Source organism: Aegilops tauschii, chromosome 7 (genome assembly GCF_002575655.3).
Source record: "Aegilops tauschii subsp. strangulata cultivar AL8/78 chromosome 7, Aet v6.0, whole genome shotgun sequence".
In the NCBI taxonomy this organism is placed as follows: domain Eukaryota; kingdom Viridiplantae; phylum Streptophyta; class Magnoliopsida; order Poales; family Poaceae; genus Aegilops; species Aegilops tauschii.
This window is the reverse complement of record NC_053041.3, coordinates 483,931,178-483,949,401: the sequence shown is the minus strand read 5'-3', so window position 1 is coordinate 483,949,401 and position 18,224 is coordinate 483,931,178. Positions and strand designations below refer to the sequence as shown.

The 18,224-nt window shown below is 43.8% G+C and overlaps 1 long non-coding RNA gene across 2 annotated transcripts; it reads right to left on the bottom strand.

The window, feature by feature from the left end:
- Positions 1-8,065: 8,065 nt before the first annotated feature.
- LOC109740645 (uncharacterized) lies at positions 8,066-12,672 on the bottom strand. Of its 2 annotated transcripts, none has more exons than XR_005761787.3 (6): positions 11,755-12,672; positions 10,674-11,626; positions 9,910-10,111; positions 9,765-9,821; positions 9,522-9,568; positions 8,066-8,587 (listed from the first exon to the last, which is right to left on the bottom strand). It is a non-coding gene; the product is annotated as an uncharacterized lncRNA (long non-coding RNA). The 2 variants fall into 2 exon arrangements; XR_005761786.2 differs by having other exon boundaries at positions 11,808-12,669.
- Positions 12,673-18,224: the final 5,552 nt, after the last annotated feature.

The window sequence follows — 18,224 nt, the reverse complement described above, 5'->3', positions numbered from 1 at the left end:
ATCCCTCATATCATCATATCATATCCCTCCACCAAAGTAGAGCTCATGTCATGCCTCCATGTGAGCTCATCTTCAATTCTTTTATTCTGTCCAAAATTTTAGTTTATGAAGCAAGTATATTTTATCTTGCTCCATTATGCTGCCAATTTTTCTGGGCTTTCTATTGTCCATATAACCTACCTCCACCCATTTTGGGCATGGTTCATGAAGCCATTATTCCTCTAGAATTTTTGCAAGTTTCTGTCCAGAAGAGATGTTTGTGAAGCAAGTAACAGTTTGGCTTGGCCAATTGGTATGAGACTTTTTGAGCATCTTCATAGGACCAAATCACTCTGCCTTGCCCAATTTGAGATCAGTTTGACACTCCATGTGAGTGCACCTTCCTGATCAAGTTTCTGGACCAGATTATGCAGTTGCAAAGCAAGTGCATTAAATCTTGGTCCATTTCCTGCCAAACTCCCCAGTATGGTAGTCCTTCCTAACCCAAACACCCCAGACAACTCATTTGGCTCTAATCTCACCTCGGTTGAGTACTGTTTCACGGCCAAGTTTACTGCAGTAAACTTTAGAGCTCACTTACCATTTAACCAGAGCACTTTTAACCGAACTACCACCGCAGTAGGAACCTACCCAGGAAGGACTTACCACTAGACAACATTTTCAACCCCCTCTCCCCCGCTACATGCCAGTGCACGCGGTGACCGCGTTAATGGCAAGCCTGTGCGCGCGCTCAGCTGCCGTTGGCCGCGCCCAGGATGGATTCTTGCTCGGGCCCCTCCTCCTCTCGTCGCCTTCGCGCGCGTGAGTGTGTCCAGCAGCTGGCCCGCGTCGTCGTCGTTCCCCTGGACCCATCTCCCCCTCCATCCGTTTCCTCACCGACGCCCACCGACGCTCGCCGCCGAGTGCCACGGGCGCACTGTGGCCGACCGAGCTTTAATGGCGCTCGGCTTCTTCCTCTGCTTCTCCTTTCGCCTCCTCCTCCCCGTGAGCTCTCCTCTGTGCCTCCCTCGTCGCCTGCCTCCGAGCCCATGCGCGAGGGCCTGTTTGTGATGATTTTATTATAGATAGGTCCCTGGCAGAAAAACCTTCATATCTTTTTAACCACAACTCCAAATGAGGTGATTCCAAAGCCCACTTTTTCGTCTCGTCGAGCCCGTTCTGATGGTATCATTTTCACTATGTTTTAACATTCTAAAAATGACCTTTTTGCCCTTGACCTTAATCAGCCCCCTCCGAGAGAGATCTGCTTCCCGCGTTTCTTTCCGCAAGCTTCTCGCACTTTGTCCCGGTGATTTCTTCCACCCCAGGCAAGCCATAATACCCACTTGCATGATAGTCATGCAGTAGCCATGGTTTTCAACTTGAATATTTAATAAATGTTTGCTTGTTTAAAACATGGTTATCGTTGCTCCGGTGCCGCTTAGAGTTTCATGTTCACTCTCGTGTTATGTTGTCTTGCACCTGGTTATCTTGTACTAGTTGCTAGTATTCCTTTCATATGCTTATGCTTGCTAGTAGTACATGTTGATGTTGGTGATGGCCTTCGGTGCATGACTAACATCTGTTCCGAGCGCCGTCGTTATGCATGTCCCTTTGCATCCAGTTGGTTAAATGATTGCATGGTAGCATTGTTGATATGTCTTGCATGATATTTATTGTTGATGCTAGTGGTCATGCTAGGTTTCTATGAGTAGTGTTGTACTTGTGATATTCATGCTCGTCATTATACTATGCTCAGTTGGATATGATTCATTGTGGATATGGTGGATAGTTATGTTGCACCCCGTGCTTATGTTGATATCATGTTCATGCATTGTAATTGCATCATGTTATTTTATCATGGCTCAGCATATTGCATTCAAGTTTAACCGGATTAAATTGAACTTGAACAACTGTTGGCTGAGTCATGGTGCCACCAAATCGAGCTGACCAGTGCAACCACACTTGCCTTATGGGGGGGTCCTAACTGGGTCTATTGTCGTGCCTCTCACCGGTGCCTCCAACTAGGGAAGGTTATGGGCGTGCGTACCCTGGCCCAATAAGCAGACATAACCTTGTGTGCCCGTAGTTGGATGATAAGTGCTTTTGTCCCTGTTTGGGACGGACCACGACGATGGTCGTTGTGTCTTTGGTTGACACAGGGCCACCCAGGACTAGCCCAATGGGGAGTGAGTCGGAGTGGCCGGGAGAGTGTCATGGCAGTAGATCGGTTTTGTCGGAATGTCGTTGGTCCACCCGAATGGGAGTGTGAGGCCATGGGTTCCGTGGTGTGGGTACAGTGTACTAACCTTTGCAGAGTGTATATTAAATCTATCGATAGCCGCACCCGCGGATAAGGGCCCAGTTCGTAGTCGGTCCCACTATGAGTCAACAGTATTAATAATAATGTGCTTAATAACAACCCCGGTTCGTGGAGGAGATAAGTTGGTTGTGATCGCCGGAAAGATCACTGTTGGAGACCAAGTGTTGGTCATGGTTGTGATCGCCGGAAAGATCACCGTGGTATCGAGGATACCGAGTTGTTGGATATCCGTGATGTTGTGCGAGAACCGTGGGTAAAGATCAAGCTCCTTGTGGTCATTTGATGATTACTACAGTATTGTTTATACCAAGCTTGATTTGATCCTGAGATAATCGTCTAATGTCTGGAGTTGGTAAGTGATGCATGTGATGGTTACAAGGTAACCCGAGCAGAATAAATGATGCATGTAGTGTCATCATGTTGCATGCTAGTATCGTCAAATTTATATGTACATGCCATGCTCATATTGTTCTAGCAGTATTATGTTCATGTTGTTCATGCCATGATGATCTCATGATAATTTCTGCTTAACCTGTAATTGCCATGTTGTTGTTTGTCTTGAATGCTTCTGGTTAATTGTGAGCTTGCAAGTACATTCAATGTACTGACCTGGCGTGTCATGCCAGCTTGCAGGTCATGCCTGGATTGCTTGCTTCTTTGGTGTTGTTCCTGTGTTCGCGAGCTAGGATAAGCGTTCCAGCCAGAGTCCCTGCGGAGTGGAGTTCACCACCATCGTCGTTGTTCCACTGGTAGAGTTATTCTGCTGCTTCGAGTTGTTCTGCTGCTTGCATAGAGCAACTGAGGATGGCGTAGTGCCGCCGTGCCGATGTTATTCATTGTAATATCGGAGATCTTGTATTCATATTCGTGTAATAATAGAAAGCTGGTTTGTTCTATGCTAAGCAGTGCCGTATTCCATAAGACTTCTCCTCGGTCTCTGGGCTGGAATACGGGGCGTTTCGGTTTTCTCTGAGCCGGGGTGCCACACTGGGGCGCACCCTGGGTGCGCCTCCTGTGTGTGATTGTGCGCACTAATCTTGCTAGCGCATTTGTTAACTTGTATATGCAGTCATAATGAGTGTCAATTTCTTTAAAAACACATGGAATAGAACTGCAGCAACAAATTATTCACTTGTCAAGCAGAGTGAGCAGAGACAACTAATAGTTCTATATTACCAGAGAGGCGGATGACTGTGAAAGAGCACGACGAGCGGTTGAAATCAAAGTCTAACATCCTCCAAAAATCGGGCGATCTCCAAAAGAGAGGAATAGTTCGTCGGATTATCAGAACGCAGTCAAATCACAAATCTAATCTTGCCTGCACACATCACAGTGGCTGGTTGGGTTACTAATCTAAGCTTGATTATGCATGTTGGCTGGTTGGGTTACTAATCTAAGCTTGATTATGCATGTTGGCCTTACTGGTTCAGTATTGAAATCCGTAACATAGTAAAACTAACTAAAACTCATGCAAGACACTCATTTTCAGTTTTACTCGTATTGATAAGGAATAAGAATGACAGGTCAAGGAATTACAGGAAAAGCTGATACTGTTACTTGCATATTTTTAATTTTTAAATGAGATCCTTTTTTGCCAGCTTTCTCATTAGTATGTCCCAAAAAGCTAACAAAGATCCATCTTGTATACCAAATCATGTAAGCACATGATAAGGTTGACTTTGATTTACTTACCAATCAAATGACATCAAAATTAACATATTACCTTTGGACATCATAACAAAAAATTGTATGAGGACCAAGGCACTCGTATTACAATCCTGACATATACGGGGCTATAGGATAAGTCACATACAAAGTAGCAATGAACTGATAATATAGTTTCTACGATCATCTTCAACGGGAACACCATTGGTACGATGAACAACGAATTACAATCTTTAGTCTTAGCGGGCACAACATACAACCTTAAAATGTAACAATTTAAGTTTTGACCCAAACTTTTATACACAAGTAGGTAGTCCAAATAGCTCGAGGCTATTTTTTGTAACACCAACAATTTCTGGCTGCAAATGCAAAACTAAAGAAGAAAACTGAAACTTCAGTAAGTGGATTAGCTGCTTCATTTCCAAATTCAGATAGCATGGTATCATTTTTAAAAGAAATAATGGCATTTCGGCTTGCCCAAAATCATATATTGATTATTACTATATTTGGTACAGTCCAGATGACACGAAAACAACTGTTTAGTTTGGAAACAGGTATCTAGTCGCAGTGATATTTTTGGTCGATGGTTAACATTTTCCGGCATTCACCGGGGTAGTAATATGCAGTTGGTACGTTGAGTTACCAACCCCAATATGATGAGGTTAACAAATAGCACACATATCCTGGTCAAGAGTAGCAGCTTCTTGCATGAAATGTGTGGCTTACACAAACCATCCTAAAACTAAATGATCAAAGTATATACCATCAACGATTTTAAATAGCACCTTATTACTCACTCCGTCCCATAATATAAGAACGTCTTTGACACTAGTGTAGTGTTAAAAACGTTCTTATATTTTGGGACAGAGGGAGTAGCATTTAGTCTTTCTGATTGTCCATCACTAACATATATGCATGAGTTCTAGGAGAGGATGAAACACTTACATGTATTATGTCGCTTGCAGCAAAGGGCATAAAGGATTCTTATCCTACCTCAGCAATTAGAAGCCATAAGAACTCAATTTGTTTCCATCTCTACAAAATTAACCATGGAACACGTGTGTTTGTGCTTGAAACAAAAAATAACCTGTATGCCAGCAGTGCATATTAGAAGACCAAAATGCATTTCGATCTCCATTGCATGTACATACCATATTATTCATCTGATCCTTGCCGGGAAGAGGTCTAACATATGGCGCTGTTAGGAGCTAGGGTTCTGCCGGTTCTAGGGCGGAGATTGTAGGGGAAAGATGGAGGAAGACGAGGTCGAGGGCGCGGCGGCCGGCGGCTGGGCGCCGTCCTTGCGTGGTGGAGAAGAGGCGGCGGCGGCGCAAGAGGCGGCTAGGGTTAGGTCTCCCGGCTCCCTAAGGGAAGCCGAGCAAATACTGATTGCTTCTTGCTTGATTAGATTGATACATCTCCTCTCCTTATATAGAGAGGTTTACTTGACTCCTAAGCAAACGATAAGATAATTGGGCTAAGCCCCTAATAACGATAAGATAACTTGGGTCACAACCCACTGGGCTAAGCCCCTAATATGACGGTCATAACACTTCTCCCCGCCTGCACAAACAGCTCGTCGTCGAGCTGTAAGGTGGGGAAGCGCTTGCTGAACTCCTCGAGGTGATCAACAAGCGTCAAACACCTTCGCGACAGCTGGGGCGGTCAGGTCGACGTCGACGGCGTCCTCCTCAATGTAGTTTGCAGCCTCCAGGTAGAAGAGTCGCGGGCAGACGTGGTCGGGCGTGTAGGGCTCGTCGCAGTTGAAGCACAACCCTTGGCGGCGACGCTCGAGTAGCTCGGCCGAGGTGAGCCGGCAGAACGGGCGCGCCGCGGTCGCGGCGAGGGGTGCCGCGGAAGCCTGAGCAGGCCGACCCTGCGCGGGAACATCCGACCCGGGTAGCGGCCCAACGGCCCGGGACGGTGATGCCTGCTGGATGGCCATCGCGCGGCGCTCGAACGCGCAGGCGTAGTACATGGCCGTCTGGAGGTCCTGGGGTCCCTGTAGCTCGACGTCCACCCGGATATGATCTGCCAGACCGCCGACGAAGAGTTCGGCCCGCTGGTGAGCCGTCACGCCGGACGCGTGGCACGCCAGGGCCTGAAAGCGGTTGGTGTAGTCCTGCACCGTAGAGGTGAAGGGAAGGCGGCCCAACTCCGCCAGCCGGCTCCCACGTATCGGCAGTTCGAAGCGAAGGAGGCAGAACTCGCGAAAACGCTCCCATGGGGGCATGCCGCCCTCGTCCTGCTCGAGGGCATAGTACCACGTCTGTGCGGCGCCGCGGAGGTGATAAGAGGCAAGCCAGGTGCGGTCCGACGCGAGCGTCCGTTGCCCCTGGAAGAACTGCTCGCACTGGTTGAGCCAGTTGAGGGGGTCCTCGGCGCCGTCGTAGGTGGCGAAGGCGAGCTTGGTGAAGCGCGGCGGTGTCTGAGCATGACCGCCGTGAGTGTACGGCTTGGCGGTACGGAGTAGCGAAGAGGATGGCGTTGGTCCGGTGTGCACAGGTGGTCCGCAGGAAAGCGGTGGCCCGTCGAAGCCAGCGTGGAAACCCGCGGAGCCGGAGGGCCCGTCGTACGGCAGGGAGGGCGCCGGCTGGTCCGCGGCCATGGTGTAGACTGGCGGCGGTGACGTCCCGGCCAACCAGGCCGGAAGCTGGGACGGCGAGGGCGGGAACCGCACTTGCTGAATTGGCACGCCCGCCGGCGTGGTTGTAGTCAGCCCAGTGCTGGGCGGCGGAGCCGCCGGCAGCGGCAGCTGCCTGGAAACGGCGGAGACGGCGGGCGCGGCGATGGCCGCGGCCGGCCATTGTGGCCAGATCGGGGCGGTGGAGTGGGTTGGCTGTAGCTGTAGCGAGGGCTGCAGTGGCCCGACCAGCGTCGCGTTGGCCCCGGGGTGCGGCGGCTGCCAGGGCGGTGGCAGCGAGGACCCGGGTGGCGTGGGTGACGCGGCGAGGGCCGGCGCCGGCCACTGCGGCCATTGGGGCACGGCGGCGGGCGGCGGCTGAAGCGGCCAGTGGTGGTGTAGAGGCCCGGTCGGCGCCGCGGGTGCCGAATACCACGGCAGGGCGGCTGGCCCAGTCGCGGCGGCCAGCGGCAAGGGCGGCGGCAGCCCGTAGGGGCCAGCTAGGTATAGCTGTATCCCTTGGACGGCGGTGACGAGATCGTTGAGGACCCCGGTGATCTCCTCCGGAGTGTAGGCGGCGGCCGGTGGTGCGGTGGAGGGCGCCGTCATCTGGGCTGTGGCGCCGCCGGAGGATGCGATCAGCGGCGCGGACGGGGAGGGCAGCAGCGCGGTGGAGAAGGCCAGCGGCGCGGTGGTGACGGTCGGCAGCGGAAGCGACGGGATGGGCGGCGGCAAAGACATGATCGGAACTAAGCTACCTGATACCAAGGTGTTAGGAGCTAGGGTTCTGCTGGTTCTAGGGCGGAGATTGTAGGGGAAAGATGGAGGAAGACGAGGTCAAGGGCGCGGCGGCCGGCGGCTGGGCGTCGTCCTTGCGTGGTGGAGAAGAGGCGGCGGCGGCGCAAGAGGCGGCTAGGGTTAGGTCTCCCGGCTCCCTAAGGGAAGCCGATCAAATACTGATTGCTTCTTGCTTGATTAGATTGATACATCTCCTCTTCTTATATAGAGAGGTTTACTTGACTCCTAAGCAGACGATAAGATAATTGGGCTAAGCCCCTAATAATGATAAAATAACTTGGGCCACAACCACTGGGCTAAGCCCCTAATATGACGGTCATAACAGGCGCCCATCCTGAATCCTAAAAAAGAAACAAACAATTCTTATTACACGATACATGGAGAAATCCTTTCGAACACACAAAAGGAGGTTAATAGTGGACAAAGCTTAGTGTAAAGCCACAGGCGCATGACTTGCTGGTCATGCATCATTATTGTTGGATCAATTTTAAGAAAAGCAATCACAAAGATAAAAAAGAAAATCCAATCCGGACCAAATTGATCACCTACAGCAAGTACACCTCTAAGAACCACTTATAAGATCTCGCCGCTATAGTCGCCTCGCCCCGATCAGCATGATAATTCAACCACTCAGTACAGTACAATAATTGGGACGATCTAGTGAGCGAACAACCTAGTGAAATGAGCCCATATATGATATACTCATATACATATTATTTAGTAGTGTGGGTTTGCCTAAAAAATAGTACTGCAGGATCAGGAGGAAGTACATGGCACAAATCTAGTAACTGCTGATGTATGACAAAAATTAAGATAGCATGTGCTAAAGTCAGCTTCTCACCGGCTTGGCACAATACTGAATTCTAGTGATATGTACAAGACAACAAGAAATAAGAATGTCAGTGCTTCAACATTATTAGGATGATCTAGTGAGGGAACAACCTAGTGAAATGAACCCTCAGGGCATATAATAATTGCACAATACATACCTATAGGAAAACCAGCTTCATACTGGTACACACGGTCATCTAAGTTGAGCTGAATCTCCCTAATAGCTTGATTTCCTCTGTCAATCACCAAAAGGGAGCAACGACTGGCAATGTAATGGACTTCAAAATCAGTAGCAAATTTTGCATCGTCACTTGGTCCACCAACATGCCCTCCTCTGCTTGATTTCCCACCAGCAATAGTTGTAATTCCTAGATGCCAGAACACGATATGTCAAGCACTTCTTTTACAATAAATTAGATAAGAAAAAAAACATGTATAGGGATGGGAGAGCGTTTTGGTTCAATTTTACTGCAAAGTAACCCAGGTTAATCTGAAGGTCATAATATAATTCTGCATGTTACGACAATTCAACTATCAGAATTCTTATTAAGTTAGATGAATGGGTAAATTTGGGGCACACGGTGACGCCGGCGTGTACCAATCAGAACTCAGACCGACGTGGACACAACGACAAAATGCATTGCTCCTTCCAATTGGCCAGTGCAAATAGTGATACCGATGCCAACGTGTAAACCCCAGCGATCGCCCCTTATGCATAGCTTATTGTTTTGGATGTGGAAAAGAACGAAGCCTGGCGATAATACGATCCTCCATCTACCTAATTTATGTCCCGGACAAAACTTATCTTACAGTAGTAAGAAATAACACGACTTATTCAATCTAACTATAAGCTATCAGTGGTCGAATCTAGGTACTGTTGAGGAGTGCAATTGATCAATATTTGTAGCGGAAGTTCATGGGGGAGAAGATTTAAGCGACACCTTGAAAAAATGAAAAGGCTAGCCATGGCATGTAGAGTCACTCGGGTAGAGTTCACCCAACAAAGAATCCATGCCATTTGTTCCTTTATTTTGCTTGCTATACTTGTCTAGTCTATCTCACCATTCACAGTCTAAATGGAAGGATCTAAAAAAGAGGTGCAGACTGAAAAAACAAAATGGGTGTGGTGCAAAGAGAAATAGTACATGGGTACAGCATGCCTTCGAAACTAACTGAACAAAGAAGGGCATGAACTTGTGGAGGTCTACATAGCCACTTTGTAGTCATGGGTCATAACATCAATGCATCAAAGATTAAATGTAGTTAATTATCAAGGATTCAGTGAAAAGGAGTAGACCATACCATAAATGCATCTAGACTGTTGACTTATTTGCATCAGCGACACTCAGCTGGAAAACATTTCCGATTAGCCAGAAGATATAGCAAAAGTGGAGCACAATTCACTGAATTTTTAGACTGGTCATTATTTTAAAAAGTTCAGAGGAAAGACATAAAACATAAACAGAGATTCAGCTAGTGTGATGGCAACATATGGCACAAACAAAAGCACAACTACTCTGGACATACAAAGCTAGATTCACATACCTTTTTTTTCAAAACATGCACTGGTGGGAAATGATTAGATGTCTCTGTAAAGTTCATCTGATGCACATGTACACAGAATAAGAATAAAATGTTGAAACTCCCATGTGAAAGTGCTTCAAATAACTGAGCATAAAACTGAGTATACCTCAAACTGAAACTGCAGGGCAAAATATCTCCTACAGGCAGCCGACGCTTCTTGATACACTATGTTTCTGTTATGTATTGTTGTTGTTGTGCCACTTTCATCTAATGCAAGTATATATCTTCATTTTCTTTCGTGGTGTAGACACCTATCCTGTTCAAATTTTAACCTTGACTTATATCAAATTCTTCAGCAACTCCAGGAACTGCAGAAAGAACAGAGGCATCAGAATAGGATACAAATGTTTGTAAAGAGTAAACATGTAACCACAGTGAATAAAGCTACTTTACGAATTGTTTTGGAAAGGAACTAAACATATCAGGGTACGCAATCGTGAATTATATTGGAAAGAGAACGATGAAATAACTACTTTGGCCGATATACATTCTAAATATGATAACTAACTCTTTCAGATATACTGTAAGAAGAAACCTACTTATAGGCAGAACCAGTGTTTGGTCCCAAAATGAAACTATTAGATAATTTACTTCTTATATTCATATTATTCTCATCTGCTAGATTTGGTGAAGTGGATTAAGATTTATATTATAGAACAGATCTGTCCAGAATGATTTCGGTGTTTATGTTGAAGAGAGGAAGGCATGATTTTGGTTTCTTCATGAGGGCCAGTTGTAGCTATCCCCATACTTACCAAATGTCTAATTAAGAGGAGGCCTCTATAGGAACCAAAGTAGCACATCAAAAGGGAAGAACTGAATCAGAGTGGGTGAGAGAAATTTTTAGCGAGATGTGTTCAGGGACTGCACCTCAGGACCGACAGGGAAGAACACTAGCTGTTACAGCTTGTCCCGCTTGCGCTGTGTGCTTTGGGTAACACGAACTCGACGTTATCACAACCTTGCAGCAGATGGCATGTGGATCACCTTCCTTGCCAAACATATGCTCACGCGTTGCCACTTCTCACCGTGCCCATCCCCGATGAAGACGGCCGTGTTATGATTTTCCCGCGATACTATACAACTAAAATATCAATTTTCTCTAGATTCCACATCTCATTTATTCGCAAAGAAACTATTGTAAAATAAGCAAGACCATGTTTTTGCATGCTTATGATCTTCTCTACATGCGCTAAAGATAAGGAAAAGTTTATTCTTTGAAAGTTGCATAGAATGTTGTTCCGTTTCCTAACCAAACGAACAAACCAGTCAATCACAAAACTAATCATCCTCAATCTCTCCATCTCAATTCTGTCCTGCCTGCTACCTTAATACCTAAAGAAGAAACACGGGGTGCTGTACAGCAAGAAAAAGGTGGAAAATTTCTCTTGTCATGGGAAGGGAAACGGATGCCTCTTTTAGGCACGCTTAATTGGAGGTTATATCATGATCAAGACATCCAAGGAGACATCCAAGGATATATTAGTGAGTTTCATTAGTAAATTAGCCCAGCCACTCTGCACTTCAGGATATCACTGTCACCTACTCATATATATATGAATTTTAAGCCAAAAGCAAATGCAGGTGAAGACTAAAAACTTCTGTGAGGTCGTGGGATCTGCCTTTGCAAGCAACGAGAAGGGGTTTGCACCGAGTAATTGCGTCAGTGCCATGACCATGTCAGCTCAATCCCGTGGAGAGATGGCCAGTGCAACACATGAAAATAACCTAAGCAAATCAGAGAGACAGAGAGAGAGATCATCTTGTTCTTCACTCTTCCTCAAGATCCTTCCTCTTCTATTCTTCATCCGATCCGCACACATCTTGTTCAAAAAAAACTCAAATCAGAGAAATCCTTAATATCATGAACCATCAGTCAAAAAAGAAGAACATTTACTCAATAAATATAGATCAATAAAGCATACATGGGGTAAAGAACCACATGGAGTACCTTGCTTCCAATACGAACCCAACAGAGAGAGAAGAGAGAGATGGGGAGGGCACCTTGTCCATGGCTGCAGCAACCGGGCCAGAGCACCTTGTCCATGGCGTTCTCAACGGAAACCATCGCTTTCGGCGTGCCGGATCTGAGGCTGCTTCGGATCCCGGCCTGCTGCTCGATCTGGTGCGAGGGAGAGGGGAGGAGGTTGCCGATTGTAAGGAGAAGGTAAGGGGAGGAGAGAAGGGGTGGCCGTTGGGGAGGGCGTGGATGGTCACGGCGGCTGCGGCGAGGTCGCCAGTGGCGGCGGCAGACGAGGGAAAAGGGAGAGGGAGAGGAATCGGGGATGGGGACTGGCTGACTGGGAGCTGGGCCGCTGGCCAATCCCTTTCTCTGTTATTTTCTCTTTCTTCTGGACGAAGCGAACGTTTTGTCTCCTAGTAAATCCGACGTGGACCACGCGAGAGATCACCCTTCATGCACACCTTATTGTTTTGGATGGGAATCATAAGAGTGTTGGTTCCCGATGCTTGTTACATGGTTTCGACGAAGAAAATGAGAGGGAAAAGTCGAGGTGGGGGTTGCATGCGGAGATGCACTGTAGCAACTGAAATGGGACGAGGATCCCCTGCCATTCGACCACATGTGGGCCCACTAGAAACCTGTCCCCTTTTGTCAGTGGCCCAATGGCACACCGTACGGCATGGGAGCTGGATCCACTGAAATGGCCATATGAGGGCGGTTACGGATGGCATTTCAGATTTTTAAAACGTGCGAGGATGAGAATTAGAGAGAAGATACAATACAAGGACAACGAGGGAGCGCCTCTTCAGCGCCCAAGCGCCAGCTACCAACCTGGCGCTCGCGTGCAACCAAGCGGGCCACGGCTCAACTTCAAGCCAACTCGCTTGCAGGAACACTTTGCCCACTAAATTTTTCATATTTTTTGTTGGTCTGGTAGGAAAAAACTGGCCGGTTTTTTAATGCTGTTGAAACAATTGTGGTATATATATATATATATATATATATATATATATATATATATATATATATATATATATTAAAAGTTCATCAATTTGAGAAAAGTTTACAAATTTGGTAAAATTTTGTGAATTTAAATTATTTTTTTAATACATTAGAAAATCCAAACAAATACAACACAAAAAGTGATCTTGAACTGGAAAAAAGGTCATAAATTTGGAAAAGGTTCATATATTTGCAAAAGGTTCACAAAAATGAAAAAAGATCAAGAAGTTGAAAAAAAGTTCACAATTGTTTTTCAAAAGCTCATGAATTTGGCAAAGGTTCACAAAATTAAATAAAGTTCGCAAAATTGAGAAAAATCCTGACTTTTTTTGAAAGCTTAACAAAAATGAAGGAAAGTTTGCGAAACTGAAAAAAATCACGACTCAACAAAGTTTGTAATCTTGAAAAAATTCATAAAAATGAAAAATAATCATTAATTTGAAAATCAAGTCGTAAACTTGAAAAAAAAAGGTAACTGATTTGAAAACAATTGTGGGTTTATAAAAAAAGGTTCACAAATTAGTAAGCAAATATGTTCATAAATTTGGAAAAAAGTTCATGAATTTGTCAAAATAATGGATTTGAAAAAAAGTTTACAAAATGGAAAACAGTTCAGGAAGCTGAAAAACATTCAAAAAAAATTAAAAAGTTCTAGAATTTGGAAAAGGTTCACAAAATTTAATATAGTTTGCAAAATTAAGAAATGTCACGAAAATAAAAAATATATGAATTTGAAAAAATTACGCAATTGAGAAATATTCAGGAAATTTTCAAAAGTCAACGACTTGAAAATTTTCATAAAAATTTTGAAAGTTGATGAATTTGAAAAAAAATGAACTTGAATAAAAGGTCATGGATTTAAAAGAAGTTTGTGGGTTTTGCAAGAGGTACACGAATTTGTAAGAAAATGTTCATATATTCGAAAAAAGCTTGCAATTTGAAAAAAGTTCATGAGTTTGACCCAAAAAACTTGATTTGAAAAAACTGTGAAATCAAAAAAAGTTCACAAATTTGGGGAAAGATCATGAATTTGAATAAAGTTTGCTCATTAAGAAAAGAAAATAAAACGGAGAAAAACCGGCCAAACAGAATAACAATAGAAAACATGACTAGGAATGCGCTGCTTTTTTCTTTAGCGTTACATTTGCCACATGAGAAGCGAAAAAGAAAGCAAGTAGGCACAGCAAGTAACCTGTCCCGGTTGGTTACTGCAGCATAAACCATGAGGGTTGAAGTTCGAATCTCCCGATAGGCTTTGGTGGACAACGATGGGGAAGGAAAGACGGTTGGAGACAAAGTCTTTCATCACATTAGATTAAGTAAGTTGTTTGCTCATGTTGGATGAAGGAAATTAAAAACCTAGAACAATCGTTTGAGTTAGACTGTTTCTAATATGTGCATTCTGAAGAGTGTCGGTTCGACACATGAGTATGAGAGTATTTGTTTATTTACAACATTGTTCGTCATCCATGTGAGTAGAAACAAAATGATAGACATGAACTAATAGACAACTCTAAAGTTTATAAATAATTAAGAAAAAAGATAGTAGTGTAGACTAGCCAACCAAGTTTATAGATGACTAAATCCATCACGTACCTACAATGAAGACATAAAAGAAAATTGAAACTGTAACTTAAAACTTAGATCAAATTAGCATAGCATACGTGGGAAATATCATGTGAAAATAGTTATCTTCTAGAAGTATGAAAATACTGTTTGAAAAAAGAAGTAGGGTGCGAATAGTGTCCTAAACAGCAAAACTATATGTTGAGAGTGGACCGATGTACAATATTCTTTACAAAAAAACTTGTTGTATGCTTTTCAATATTTTCACTGTAAAGATATTATTCTATATTAAATACTTTCTGGACTCTGATGTAACTGGAATTTAGCTTTGTCCTAAATGAACTCCTTACAGTTTCCTGCAAAGGAAGAACTTCTTTATAAGTTAAACTACAGAAAACTATATCAACAGCTGCAACCTCAAAATAGTTTTTTTTATCTATATGTATTTGATGTTATAGATATTGGCATATTTTTTATAGACTTTGTCAAACTTAAATAAAATGTAGGACAAAACTAGATCCTCGATTAATTTAAAACAGAGAAAGCAGTAAGCTAGCAGGCTACATGAGCTGGTTCTGAAGATCGAAAATGTGGATTGCTGGGCAAATCTCCTTTGGCAGAACGAAATAAGCCGGCTAGAACGAAGCAAAGCCCAATCACGGTCTGCCCAAGGAGAAATGGCCCAGTAATCTACAACTCCCATGATAAATAGGAGTTTATTTGGGCTCTGTTTCGGCTTACCTGATTGGATATATGCACCGGGAGTTTATGTGGGCTCTATTTCATCTTACCTGCTGGCTGGGATTGCTTGGTGCATTCCTAGGTTCGAACAACAGGGTATTTATATGCATTCCACAATGGCAGTTGGTGCTGAAGCTGGCATCAGCATATCCGCCTATGCATCTGCCTTCCTTGAAGACTTGGATACCGAGCATATTTCCAGGCACCTCTGGCTGTGGCATCTTCAACAAGTTTCATTCTTCCAGTACTAGTAGGCATGAAATTTACTCCCTCCGGGTTTCGCCAGGAAAAACTGACGACTTCAGGATTTACTACTGGTCAAACTTGTTCAACCTTATGCACAAACTTTGTTTAATTTGGCTATTAATAGTCTAATACGCATAAAGATATTTGGATCAACTATGTATGTTCTTGAATAGACGGAGTAACATGTAAGCACCGTAGCATCTGTCTGCAATTTGTAATACTTTGCGCAGCCAGCATTCGTTTGCCCTTTTCCGTCATCTCGCTTTGGTTTTAGGGATGGACTATTTCCTCTACTTCTTGTGTTGGTGCAGAATAGATAGTCGGTGAGGCTAAATGTTAGTGTGATATCTGCTTTGTCATTTTCCCAGTCTTATCTGCAACATTTTGTAACAAAATGTGGTAAAATACCAAGACATTGCATGAAATCTGAAAATAACAAGAAAATAATCAATAGCCACATGTGGTACCCCCCCCCCCCCCCCCCAAAAAAAAAAAATTTTGGCAACACGTGGTATATTTTGCACTACTAAAAGGTAAAGCCCTGCGAGTGGCATGTGAAAGATCGTCTCAATTTAAGATCAGTATGTTACGCGGCCTTTCGACGCCCACAGCAGCAGCTGGTGCATGCTTTCTGTAAAGCTCAGTGCTCTTCAGGAGAATCAGATACTTACTAAATTCTTCCACAGATCAGGAAGCTTGTGACAGCACCAAATAGGAAGATCCATGGGGATGTTCCGCGACAAAGAATAATATAAATGGTCCTCTATCACATGAAAAAAGAACAAAATCTGCTTGACCTTTGAATGTGTTTATGCGTGGTTAGGGAAGTAGCTGCATGAATCAATAGAAGAAGATAGTGCAAATGTCTTCTCCATAAATTATGTAACTTGTGAGCCATTCCAGCTAGCTCCATAAATTCAAGCTTATATTGAACAAACATCACTAGCAAAGTGGCAGTGGTGGCATATGTTTTTGGAGAACCTCTCTTGTAGTTTGGGTGTTGTCAATGGTGGTGGTTAATGTTGATGTTTGTTGTTGCATGCCGTTGATTGCTTTGGCTTTAAAAAAATTAGACGCGCATCCTTGATGTCTCGACTTGCCCTTAACATCGTGTTGTTGCAGAGGTCAGATATAATTGATATTAGCTTGATATTAATACATTGCCCTTTATCGGGTAAACAATTAAAAAGTTGCATTTACCTTTCTCACCATATTTTCCAATGCACTAGGCATAGACCAAAGTGCTTAATTCCCCCTACAACAAGCCCGTACCAAGCAAAATATGCTTTCATCAATACAAATTTCATTGTTCAGGTGGTGTTGTTGGGATTGGCGTAAATCTGGTACCCATGCTAATGTGATGCGGTGTCGCCTGCTAGCATGCTTTTCAGCGGTCGGTCAGTTGGTTTTAGTATGAATGGTGAAACAGGCATGTTCTTCAATATAGAAAATCAATAATTTTCATTATGAAATTATGCCTATGGTTTGTAATCGTGCAAAATCGTTTCTGGTTGCTGTAGTAAATATGTTTTAATCACTTTCTCAAGCACAAGTGCTGTATAGTGTACCCAGTTTGTTTTAGTCCATAGCAAGCTGCAATCAACACATTAGCGCCAATCAGAACTTCTGGACATATAAATTACAATAGCTCAAAATACCAAATTTACTAGAATCGTCCGTAAACCAGTTTGAATCAGTTTACATAGGATTTAACCACTGAATCAAGATGTAGGTTGGTCTCTAATGCAAAATGTGTCATCTCATATGCGGAACTCTTTCAGTAATCAAACTTGTTTAACTAGCAACAGTGATGTAAATACCTTTGCACGAGATAGCACAAGCACAAGGGTCATTCTCTTTCCATGGTCCAACCGTTCAGCTCAAAAAGAGAGGGGAGATGGGAAAGGTAGAGCTAGAGGAATACCTCTCGAAAGCATTGTCCTGATCTGGAAGCATATCCAGCAGCATATCCAGATTTTCTTGCTCGTTTCTGCCCTATATATATTTGCCATGTAAAATGCAGTGAATGGCAAGAAGCATATGGTGCACGAAAGAGTAACATGAAGAGCAATGTGCGACTAAAAACAGACCAATGGTCTTTCTCCAACCAACAAACAGATCAATGGTGGTTATGGAGTGTTCAGGGTGAGAATCACAGTGCAGTTCTCCTCTGGCATGGATGCCAATGTAGCAGGTCCTGGAAAATGGCCTATGCTATCACCTTCCCTGCCAAAGGAGAATTGCCCTGCCATTCAGTATAAACCCTGCTTTGATCTTGCTCTTTGTCATGGGACACTGCTATTTGCAAGCCCAAAGGTGGAATGGTTCGTACACTTAAGGTATTATCTATGTGAATCCTCTTAAATCTTCTCTCCAAATGATTATTTAGAAAGTGTTTAGCGGTTTGTATCTATAAATGGTGGTGGTATGTGTGTGCTTTGTGTCTTCTTTCTGATCGGGGAAACAAAGACTAGCGGGCAGGCATTTCTTGCATGGGACAGTTTATACTAAAGATATGATATAGGTTTAAACTAGTCAAAATGAGTGCTCTAAAGTGAGTCAAAAAAATGTGGGAAGGAAAGCTAAAGTTATGCCTCAAGCTGAAAATAACATAACTGGTGAATCTCAACATCCATCAAGTATCTTTACTACACGAATAGAAGTATGAATGTCTAGAAACAAAAAAAAAACAATTAATCCATATGTAAGCTGCATAACAACTGAACATGCACTACAGTTTTACGAAACTGGCCAACTATATTTGATTTAGAAAAAAAAAGGAGTGCAGATTTCCAGAAATTTTCATGACATGCAAATGAATGTGCAGAAGGGTAATAAAACAAGATCAACTGAGCAGCCAAACTCTAAAGAGTAGTCCAAGCACCAGTTGCTCAGTGTGCCAT